A 12,101-nucleotide genomic window follows, 5' to 3' on the forward strand; every position below is an offset into this window, starting at 1 on the left:
CATGCTCCTCCCATCAGGCAGGGAACAGCCCCATGCCTGGAGCCCCCTCCTCCCTGACCTCCTATTTGCAGGGAAGGAATGGAGATGTCGATATACAGAATGACCTTGTGCACGTGTGGGAGGGAAAAGTGGGAGAAATTAAGAGAGTAACATCAACAAATTAAGAGAGTAGCATCAACTATCAGGTGTAAATAAGATGGATAGCTGGTGGGAAGTTGTTGTGTAGCACAAGGAGCCCAGTCTGGTGCTCTGTGATGACCTGGAGGGGTAGGATGTGGGGAGGGGAGGGAGGCTAGAGAGGGAGGGGGTGTATGTATAATTATGTATGTGCAATTTGCATTGTTTGTATGGCAGAAATCAACCAACATTGTAAAAATTAAAAAAAATTAATAATAGAAAAAATACATAGTTTTTTCTGTTCATCCATCTGCCACTCACCCATCCATCCAGGAGTCCACTTGCATGGAGGCTTTAGAGCTATCAGTACCCATTCACAGGTTATTTTCCCTATCCCCCACTTAATGGGGGCCATATAAGGATGTAGTCAAGTGCACAGGATTGACCTTGGGCAGGTTTCTCATTCTGCAACTGGGAAGCTGATGACCTTTGACAAGCTGTTGAACTAGCCTTGGTGCCTCAGTGTCCTTGTCTGTAAAACAAGGCTGTGGATGGGATCTTCTTTACAGAGTGGTTGTGAGGAGTAAGTGAGCACTTAGAGTTTGAAACCATGCCGGACATTTGATGGCTGCTTATCCTTTGTTATGAATCAGTCTCAGAGAACTTAGCCTGAGTTCCTCTGAGTTTGTAAGTTGTAAGTGTCAGAGCAAGAATTTTAATCCAGATCTTTCTGACATGGCATCCATTGCCTTTTTCATGATACCACACAGCCTCATGCAGAGAGAGGCAGTGGGAGATGACCCTAGAAAGTGATGCAGGGGACAGATAGATCTTCAGTTCAGTTTAGTCACTCGGTTGTGTCTGACTCTTTGTGACCCCATGAACCATAGCACACCAGGCCTCCCTGTCATTACCAACTCCTGGAGTCCACCCAAACCCATGTCCATTGAGTCAGTGATGCCATCCAGCCATCTCATCCTCTGTCGTCCCCTTCTCCTCCTGCCCTCAAGCTTTCCCAAAATCAGGGTCTTTTCAAATGAGTCAGCTGTTCACATCAGGTGGCCAAAGTATTGGAGTTTCAGCTTCAACATCAGACCTTCCAAAGAACACCCAGGACTGATCTCCTTTAGGATGGACTGGTTGGATCTCCTTGCAGTCCAAGGGACTCTCAAGAGTCTTCTCCAACACCACGGTTCAAAAGCATCAATTCTTCAGCACTCAGGTTTCTTTATAGTCCAACTCTCACATCCATACATGACCACTGGAAAACCATAGCCTTGACTAGATGGACCTTTGTGGACAAAGTAATATCTCTGCTTTTTAATATGCTGTCTAGGTTGGTCATAACTTTCCTTTCAAGGAGTGTCTTTTAATTTCACGGCTACAATCACCATCTGCAGTGATTTTGGAGCCCAGAAAAATAAAGTCAGCCACTGTTTCCACTGTTTCCCCATCTATTTGCAATGAAGTGATCTTGGATGGCCTTGGATGCCAGCTGGGGCCCTGGAGGTGTCCAACCAGGAGCTGGGTGGTAGTCTGCAGTCTGACTTTAGTCAATGCAGAATTTCAGCTGCCACTGGGTATTAAAAGACTGAAACAGTTCCATATTGGTGGTCCATAAATGGCCAGTGATGTTCTAAGCATCCATATTGCCCTCTCTCACAGCGTGGTCACCCTGGACCCTTCCTCCAAGACCTCCTAGATCACTGCAAGATCAACTAGAGGGACAAATTCCTGCTCTAGTCCTCTGGCTAGTGGACAGGGTGATGGCCAGGGTCAGCACTGTGCCTGTTATTGAAGAGTTTAGATGTCCCTCTGGACCCAGCTCCTTCTGATTTACCCAGTGTCTCTTTTAGGAGGCTACAATGTGGCAAACAGTGGTGAGAGGGAGGAAAGATAATGGAAGATATTCAGCTGAAAAGGCAGGGGAGGGTAAGCCAGCTCTAAGAGCACCACGCCACCCCCAGGCTGGGCTGGAAGACTCAAGCTGAGGTCCAGCTTGCCAGCATTCAAATCTCCCCATTGCTTGTCAGTTTGTTCCAAGGACTGATGTCCCTGGGCTGCTCCAGGCAACAGGAAATTCCATTTCCTCTTTTCTTTGCATCATTTCCCTCCCTGGCTTATGGAGGTCATAAATGCTTTTTTTTGGTGATTCTTTTATTCCCTGCATCAAAAATAGCAAAGTCCTGCTCTCAGGCCTGCTAGGAGCTGGTTGTATGATCTTGGGGCTGTATAATCAGTTTCCTCCCTGAGTCCCAGTTCTTTCCTGTATAAAATGGGTGGGTTGGACTGGAAGTGGTTGTTTCCATGCTGGGCTCCACTGTGAGGATTGGGAGAGAGAAAGGAGTGAGGAAGAGGACTTCTTCCAGCTCCCTTATGTGATTCTATGGCTTAAAGCATGATGGATAGCCTTGGAAGAGATAGAACATCCTAGGGAAAGTTGGGTGGCTCCAAGCCCATCTTTAGGACAGGACTCCTCTGGTTTTCTTAGAGTATGCGTTTTCCCATCTAGGGGACAACAGAAATAGTAAATAATATTCATGGAGAACTTACTTTGTGCCAGGTGCTGTGCTCCAGCAGTGTGACACATGGTGGCCGTGGCATCAGATTTATTTAGTGAGTACTTACTATGGGTTTTCATACTGTTTATGGGGTTCTCAAGGCAAGAATACTTAAGGGTTTGCCATTCCCTTCTCAGTGGACCACATTTTGTCAGAACTCTCCACCATGACCTGTCTGTCTTGGGTGGCCCCACAGGGCATGGCTCATAGTTTCATTCAGTTAAACGAGGCTGTGGTCCATGTGATCAGTTTGATTAGTTTTCTGTGATTGTGGTTTTCATTCTGTCTGCCCTCTGAGGGATAAAGATAAGAGGCTTACCCATTTGAATGAAGAGTTCCAAAGAACAGCAAGGAGAGATAAGAAACATTCCTCTGGGATCAATGCAAAGAAATAGAGGAAAACAACAGAATAGGAAAGACTAGAGATCTCTTGAAGAAAACTAGAGATGCCAAGCGAACATTTCATGCAGAGATGGGCACAATAAAGGACAGAAATGGTATGGACTTAATAGAAGCAGAAGATATTAAGAAAAGGTGGCAAGAATTCACAGAAAAACTGTACAAAAAAGAGCTTCATGACCCAGATAACCACAATGGTGTGATCACTCACCTAGAGCCAGACATCCTGGAACGTGAAGTCATGTGGGCCTTAGGAAGTGGAGGTGATGGAATTCCAGTTGAGCTATGTCAAATCTTAAAAGATGATGCTTTGAAAGTTCTGCACTCAATATGCCAGCCAATTTGGAAAACTCAGCCGTGGCCACAGGACTAGAAAAGGTCAGTTTTCATTCTAATCCCAAGGAAAGGCAATGCCAAAGAATGCGCACACTACCGCACAGTAGCACTCATCTCACACACTAGCAAAATAATGCTCAAAATTCTCCAAGCCAGGCTTCAACAGTACACGCACTTTGAACTTCCAAATGTTCCATCTGGATTTAGAAAAGGAGAAGGAACCAGAGATCAAGTTGCCAGCATCTGTTGGATCATTGAAAAAGCAAGAGAGTTCCAGAAAACATCTACTTCTGCTATACTGACTAAGTCAAAGCCTTTGACTGTGTGGATCACAACAAAGTGGAAAATTCTTCAAGAGAAGGGAATACCAGACCATCTGACCTGCCTCTTGAGAAATCTGTATGCAGGTCAAGAAGCAACAGTTAGAACTGAACATGGAACAACAGATTGGTTCCAAATAGGAAAAGGAGTTCGTCAAGGCTGTATATTGTCACCCTGCTTGTTTAACTTATATGCAGAATACATCATGCAAAATGTTGGGCTGGATGAAGCACAAGCTGGAATCAAGATTGCTGGGAGAAATATCAATAACCTCTGTTATGCAGATGACACCACCCTTATGGCAGAAAGTGAAGAAGAACTAAAGAGCCTCTTGATGAAAGTGAAAGGAGAGTGAAAAAGTTGGCTTAAAACTCAACCTTCAGAAAACTAAGATCATGGCATCTGGTCCCATCACTTCATGATAAATAGATGGAGAAACAATGGAAACAGTGGCTGACTTTGTTTTTTGGGGCTCCAAAATTACGGCAGATGGTGACTGCAGTTATGGAATTAAAAGACGCTTGCTCCTTGGAAGAAAAACTATGACCAACCTAGACAGCATATTAAAAAGCAGAGATATTGCTTTGCCAACAAAGGATTATCTAGTCAAAGCTATGGTTTTTCCAGTAGTCATGTATGGATGACCCACTCCAGTACCGTTGCCTGGAAAATCCAATGAACGGAGGGGCCTGGTAGGCTATAGTCCATGGGGTCGCTAGGAGTCAGACATGACTGAGCAACTTCACTTTCACTTTTCACTTTCATGCATTGGAGAAGGAAATGGCAACCCACTCCAGTGTTCTTGCCTGGAGAATCCCAGGGATGGGGGAGCCTGGTGGGCTGCTGGCTATGGGGTCGCACAGGGTCAGACACAACTGAAGTGACTTAGTGGCAGCAGCAAGCAGCATGTATGGATGTGAGAGTTGGACTGTAAAGAAAGCTGAGTGCCAAAGAACTGTTGCTTTTAAGCAGTGGTGTTAGAAGAGACTCTTGAGAGTCCCTTGGACTGCAAGGAGATCCAACAAGTCCATCCTAAAGGAAATCAGTGCTGAACATTCATTGGAAGGACTGATGTTGAAGCTGAAACTCCAATACTTTGGCTACCTGACGCGAAGAGCTGACTCATTTGAAAAGACCCTGATGCTGGCAAAGATTGAGGGCAGGAGGAGAAGGGGATGACAGAGGATGAGATGATTGGATGGCATCACTGACTCAATGGACATGGGTTGGGTGGACTCCGGGAGTTGGTGATGGACAGGGAAGCCTTGCGTGCTGCAGTCCATGCGATTGCAAAGAGTTGGACATGACTGAGCAACTGAACTGAACTACTATAGTTTAGGACTTGTGGTATTTACCTGAAATACTTCATTAAAGTTTTACAATATCTCTAAGGAGGAATGGATACATAGGAGGAACCAGAGGGAAGACTGATTAGGGGGTTTTTCCAAGATCCTTTTGCTGGTAAACGAATTCACTCCTTCATTTAATCAGCAAATATTTACTGAGTATCACTATGTCTTGGGCTTGATGCTAGGGGATCCAAAGGTGCCAGGTTAGGCATGGTCCCTGACTTCAAGGAGAAGAGGCCAGCAGTGGGAAAGAATTCTAACTCTTGTCTGACTTACAAAACCCAGACTTTAAAAAACTTGAAGTATAGGTGATTTGCAATGTTGAGTTAGTTTCAGGTATTCAGCAAAGTGATTCAGTTATACGTATATATCTATTCTTTTTCAGATTCTTTTCCATTATAGGTTATTACAAGATATTGACTATAGTTTCTTATGCTATACAGTAGGTCCTATCTGTTTATCTATTTTATATGTAGTAGTGTATATCTGTATGTATAGAAGTATGTATATACAGTATATTAGTATATAGTAATGTGTATCTGTTAACCTTTAACTCTTAATTTATCCTCCCTCTTTCCCCTTTGGTAACCATCAGTTTGCTTTAGATTCCACCTATAGTGGCCCAGACAATAAAAAATATACCTGTAATGCAGGAGACTGGGGTTTGATCTCTGGGTTGGGAAGATCCCCTGGAGAAGGGAATGGCTACCTACTCCAATATTCTTGCCTGGAGAATTCCATGGGTGGAGGAGCCTGGCAGGCTATAGTCCATGGGGTTGTGATGAGTCAGACATGACTGAGTGACTAACACTCATTTTTTATAAGTGGTATCATGTAATATTTGTCTGATTTATCTGACTTACTTCATTTAGTATGATAACCTCTGGGTCCATTCATGTTGCTGCAAATGACATTATTTTATTCTTGTTTATAACTAATATTCCATTCTGTGTATACATATGTGTGTGCATATATATATATGTATGTGTGTATATATATATATATATTATTACTTTATCTATCTTTATCTATCTTCCTTTGTCTATCTATGCCTTCATTTTCCTTTATCCATCTATTCCTCTTTCCATGGACACTTAGGTTGCCTCCATGTCTTGACTCTTCTAAATAGTGCTGCTATGAACATTGGGTTGCACGTATCTTTTTGAATTAAAGTTTTCATCTTTTCCATATGTACATCCAAGAGTGGGATTGCTAGATCACATGTAAAACTCAGGCTTTTATCACCTATTTTAGAGTGACTTTTGTGAGAGCAGAGCAATTTTCAGGCATTCATTTTCACTTTCATCTATAGGAGTGACATCGCAGAGTGATTAAGAGCATAGACTCTGAGCATTGATGCTTAGGTTCAAATCTCAGCTCTGTTATTTACTAATTGGGTAACCTTGGGCAAGTGACTTAGCCTCTCTGAGCTTCAGTTCATCCTCTGTAACATAGGGGTGCTGATAGCTCTACCACCTCATAGGATTTTTGAGAGTATTAAGGGACATCATTTAAGTAGAGTTTAAATTGGGTGGATATGAGAACCAGGAGAGAGGTCTTTATCTCAGGTCCCTAGAATGCTCAGAGAATATCTGCTGAATGAAAGACTCCACACATTACCCGAGTGGGTACTGAATTTAACGTTCTTAAACTAAATACTTAAATCAAGGGAATGGCATCTCCTTATCTGGCTCCAGGGACTGCCTGCCCCCTCAGTCTTCTGTTCTCTTGCATGGTGGGAGGACAACAGAAGAGCTGGGTTGAGTCTCAGGGTTTCTTCTAACAGGATGGATTTTTCTGTGCTAACCTCTGCAGTCCTAATCTTTCACCCGAGGGTCAGATCTTTCATCACCATCTCCCTTGCCCCCACTCTATTCCACGGAGCACGAATTGATCTCTGCTCTCTCCCATGCGATGGTTTTATCAGGAAGTGGGCTTGCTTCTTAATAGAATCTCTTACTTCTGAGACCGACCCAGAGGAAAGAGGGCTTAATTACTACTGACTCTGTACTTTTATTTTACTTTGGCAGACAAAGTTTAATAACATTTAAGAATTAGAACAATTTTTTTCCTCAGGTAAGGTTCTGCTGACCAGCACAAAGTTTTCTCTGATTCATCACATCTTCTAAATCAAAATGACTTAATATGGTTTTTGCTGTCTTCTTTTTCTAAGAAGAGATGTTTATAACCAACGTGTATCACCCAAGCTCTCTTGCTTCCATCAGATAACTCCCTGAAGAAAGGAATGGCTACTTACTCCAGTGTTCTTGCCTGGAGAATTCCATGGACAGAGGAGCCTGGAGGGCTACAGTCCATGGGTTGCATAGAGTCAGTCAGCGACTAACATTTTATTAAACACAGATAAATCCTGGGATTCCATGTGGCTCAGGCTCAAGGCAGTGTCTCACTCAGAGACATCCTCAGTCAATTTTTAAATTAATTAAGCAATTAATTAATTGTTAAATTAATCAGGTGGCTCTAATTCCATGGCCACCTCTGTAAGCAAACAAAAATCTAACCTTGTGCTTGCTTTGGGTTACAGAATTGAAACCAAAGGACAACAAATCGCAAACTGCCAACTGTGCTTTAAACCACAGCGAATCAGCAATTTTCTTACTTTGCTTCTGCCTCTTTTCTTTATTTATACCTTATCTTATGGATTTATTGAGAGGATTAAATAAGGTATTAAATGAGGAATATAAAGCACCTAGCGCCTGACCAGCACAGAGAAGCACTCAATAAAAGCTGTTTTTATTAACATAGCTTTTTCTAAACTTTCTGAACTGAGCCTGTTTTTTTGAAAAAAATTTTGTTGTTGGAGCATAGTTACTTTACAATGTTGTGTCAGTTTAAAATGGGGGGATGTAAGAACCAGGAGAGACGTCTCTATCTGTACTCTATCTGTATAGAGTTCTGCTGTACAGAAAAGTGAATTAGTTATAAATATACATGCATCCTCTCATTTTTGGATTTCCTTCCCATTTAGGTCACCACAGAGTGCAAGGGCTTCCACTGTGGCTCAGCTGGTAAAGAATCTGCCTGCAATGAGGGAGACCTGAGTTCAACCCCTGCATTGGGAAGATCCCCTGGAGAAGGTAAAGGCTACCCACTCCAGTATTCTGGCCTGGAGAATTCCAAGGACTGCATAGTCCATGGGGTCGCAAAGAGTCAGACACTGAATGACTTTCACTTTCACTTTCAGAGCACTGGCTAGTTCTCTCTGCTGTCCAGTAGGTTCTCATTAGTTGTCTGTTTTATGTGTAGCATCAGTAGTGTGTATATGTCCATCGTGATCTCCCAACCCTCCTTTCCCCCTCTGGTGTCCATGCATGTGTTCTCTATGTCTGTGTCTCTATTTCTGCTTAACAAGTAAGGTCATGTGTACCATTTTTCTAGATTCCACATGCATGTGTACTCAGTTGCCTCAGTCATGTCCGACTCTGTGACTGCATGGACTGCAGCCCACTAGGGTCCTCTGTCCATGGGATTTCCCAGGCCAGAATACTGGAGTGGGTTGTCATTTCTTCCTCCAGGAGATCTTTCTGACTCAGGGATTGAACCTACATCTCCTGTATTGACCAGCGTGTTCTTTACTGCTGAGCCACCAGGGAAGCCCCCTAGATTACACATATATGTGTTAATATATATTTGTTAAAAGTTTCTCCAAGCTTCTATCCCACCGATGTCTACTCCTCACCATTTCTTGTTTCTGGCTGCCCATTTGAATTGCTTTTTGCTCAAATAAACTCTTAAAGTTTTTAATATGCCTCAGTTTATCTTTTAACACAACCTGAAGGTAATGAACAATGCTTCATTTTTTCTCTTAATCTCTTGATGGGATGTCAGAAAAAGAGAATCCTCTTTATTTGTCCCTTTGAAAGAAAATGTAAGATAACTATTGATTATAAGATGAATCACTATTTTTTTTTCTAACATCAAGGAAAGAAAAACTCTGACAAGTGTGTTTTATAATCAATGGTAAAATGCGTCCTTATTTTAGAGATGCTAAAATGTGAAAAAAAAAAATGCATGTCTTAGATTCAGGGCGAAGTCATAGTACATACTATAGTACTATGCTGCTGCTGCTAAGTCGCTTCAGTCGTGTCCGACTCTGTGCGACCCCATAGACGGCAGCCTACCAGGCTCCGCCGTCCCTGGGATTCTTCAGGCAAGAACACTGGAGTGGGTTGCCATTTCCTTCTCCAATGCATGAAAGTGAAAAGTGAAAGTGAAGTCACTCAGTCATGTCTGACTGTTCGCGACCCCATGGACTGTAGCCCACCAAGCTCTTCCATCAATGGGATTTTCTAGGCAAGAGTACTGGAGTGGGGTGCCATTGCCTTCTCCGCTATAGTACTATAGTAGCCAGGAAAAAACCAACAGTGTGTAGAAGAACTTAGCTTGGCCTTTTATATTCCTCTTCCTCCACTCCAGAGGCAACTTAAAAATAAAAAAAAATCAATTCTTTGGTTTTATCTCTACCACTAAACAATCTTTTCATCTTTTATTACATATCGGCTTATTTTCTTTAGATAGATAAATTTTTAAAACTGTAACAAATCATGTATTACTGCTACAGTTCCATCTCCCCTTTCCCTCTTATTTCCCCCTTTCATTATGTCTTGAATTTGGTGCATATTACTCTCAGATATGGGCTTACCTAGTGGCTCAGTGGAGGAGACGCAAGAGGCATGGGTTTGATCTCTGGGTCAAGAAGATCCCCTAGAGGAGAGCAAGGCAACCCATTCCAGTATTCTTGCCTGGGGAATCCCCTGGACAGAGGAACATGGCAGGCTATAGTCCATGCGGTCACAAAGAGTTGAACACAACTGAGCAACTAAACAACAACTCTCATATATGCTTTTAACAGATATTTATTTGGCTGCACTGGGTCTTAGTTATGGCATGAAGAACCTTTTGTTGAGTCACGCAAACTCTTGGTTGTGGTGTGTGGGATCTAGTTCCCTAATCAGGGGTTGAACCTGAACACCCTGCATTGGGAGCACAGTCTTAGCCACTGGACCATCAGGAAAGTCCCTCTCTTACATGTTTTAATATTTTTACTATATATGTTTGTAATCATAAGTAAAAAGATTACTGACTTCTGATCAGACTATTTTCAAAATGGGGTTTCCTTGGTGGCTCAGTGGCAAAGAATCCACCAGCAATGCAGGAGATCCCTTGGTGGGGAAGATCCCCTGGAGAAAAAAATGGCAACTCACTCCAATATTCTTGTCTGGGAAATCCCTTGGAGAGGGGAGCCTGGCAAGCTACAGTCCATGGTGTCACAAAGAGTCCAGTGGCTAAACAATAACATTCTCAAAACACTAAAACATTCTGAAGACCCTCTGAAATGCTCTCAATATTATTATAGTGGTAGTGGCTGATTCCCCTCACCTCTAAATATCTTTGCTTCCCCCTTAAGTTCCCCCAACCCCCCACATTCATCTTGACATGCAACTTGTCTGAATTCTATACTATCTCTCTCTTAGCTTATCATATTAGCTCAGATGGTGAAAAATCTGCCTGCATTTTGGGATACCTGGATTCGATCCCTGGATTGGAAAGATCCCCTGGAGAAGGGAATGGCTACCTGCTCCAAGTACTCTTGCCTGGGAAATTCCATGGACAGAGGAGTCTGGCGGGCTACAGTCCTCGGGCTTGCAAAGAGTTGGACACGACTGAGTGACTAACACTTTCTCTCCTAGCTTATCATGTAGATCAGGGTTGGCAAACTTCTGTAAAGAGCTAGACTGGAAATAGTTCCAGCTTTGCAAACCACACAGTTTTGGTTCCAGCTACTCAGCTCTGACACTATCTCTGCAGCAGCTTTGGACAAGAAGGAAATGAGTGAGCATGGCTGTGTTTCAGTGCAACTCTGTGGACACTGAAATTTTAATTTCATGTCGTTTTCATGGATCATGAATTATTATTATTTTTTTATTTTTGTCTCAACCATTTAAGTCGGAGAAGGCAATGGCACCCCACTCCAGTACTCTTGCCTGGAAAATCCCATGGACGGAGGAGCCTGGTGGGCTGCAGTCCATGGGGTCGCAAAGAGTCGGGCACGACTGAGCGACTTCACTTTCACTTTTCACTTTCATGCACTGGAGGAGGAAATGGCAACCCACTCCAGTGTTCTTGCCTGGAGAATCCCAGGGACAGAGGAGCCTGGTAGGAGGCCATCTATGGGGTCACACAGAGTTGGACACGACTGAAGTGACTTAGCTTAGCAACCATTTAAACATTTAAAAACTAGTCTTAGATCATGGGATGTATGAAAAATAGGAAAAGGGTTGTAATGGGCCCAGTTTGGAGACCCCTGATGTGGATGATTTTAGCTTCTCAGATATCATTAGTATTCCTTCTGCTTCTCCCCAGTGAAGGAGGGTTGTAGTAGGCTGAGGTTGCAGGCAAGATTCCCCCAACTCAGCATCAAGATGGAGCGGGGACTCTGGGAATACTCATACATGTATCATGTTGTATCTGCTACACCAAAAGGGTATTGTGTACTCACACACACACTGACACACACACACACACACTTTAAAAGATTACCTTAAAAAAATCTGCTCTAATAAAGATGCTGACAGAGAGAGCAGACTTGTGGACACAGCGGGGGATGGAAAGGGTGGGAGGAATTGAGAATAACATTGACATGTGTACATTACCATATGTAAATGTCCCAGTGGCCTAATGGACAAGGCACTGGCCTCCTAAGTCAGGGATTGTGGGTTCAAGTCCCACCTGGGGTGGTGTCAGGGCAGGAGAGCTTGCCCCAAATTAACTTTTGGGCTTCCCAGATGGTGCTAGTGGTAAAGAACTCACCTGCCAATATAGGAGACATAAGAGATGCGGGTTCTATCCCTGGGTTGGGAAGATCCCCTGGAGGAGGAAATGGCAACACACTGCAATATTCTTGCCTGGAGAATCCCGTGGACAGAGAGGCCTGGCGGCCATAGTCTATGGGGTTGCAGAGTAGGACACAAATGAGCACACACACTGCTGCCATGTGGAA

General features: G+C 43.3%; 1 non-coding gene across 1 annotated transcript; it reads left to right on the top strand.

Moving 5' to 3' along the window:
• The first annotated feature begins 11,765 nt into the window (after positions 1 to 11,765).
• On the top strand, positions 11,766 to 11,838 carry TRNAR-CCU. Its single transcript has one exon. It is a non-coding gene; the product is annotated as a tRNA-Arg (tRNA).
• Positions 11,839 to 12,101: the final 263 nt, after the last annotated feature.

The sequence above is a fragment of the Bos indicus x Bos taurus genome, chromosome 5 (assembly GCF_003369695.1).
Source record: "Bos indicus x Bos taurus breed Angus x Brahman F1 hybrid chromosome 5, Bos_hybrid_MaternalHap_v2.0, whole genome shotgun sequence".
Taxonomy (NCBI): domain Eukaryota; kingdom Metazoa; phylum Chordata; class Mammalia; order Artiodactyla; family Bovidae; genus Bos; species Bos indicus x Bos taurus.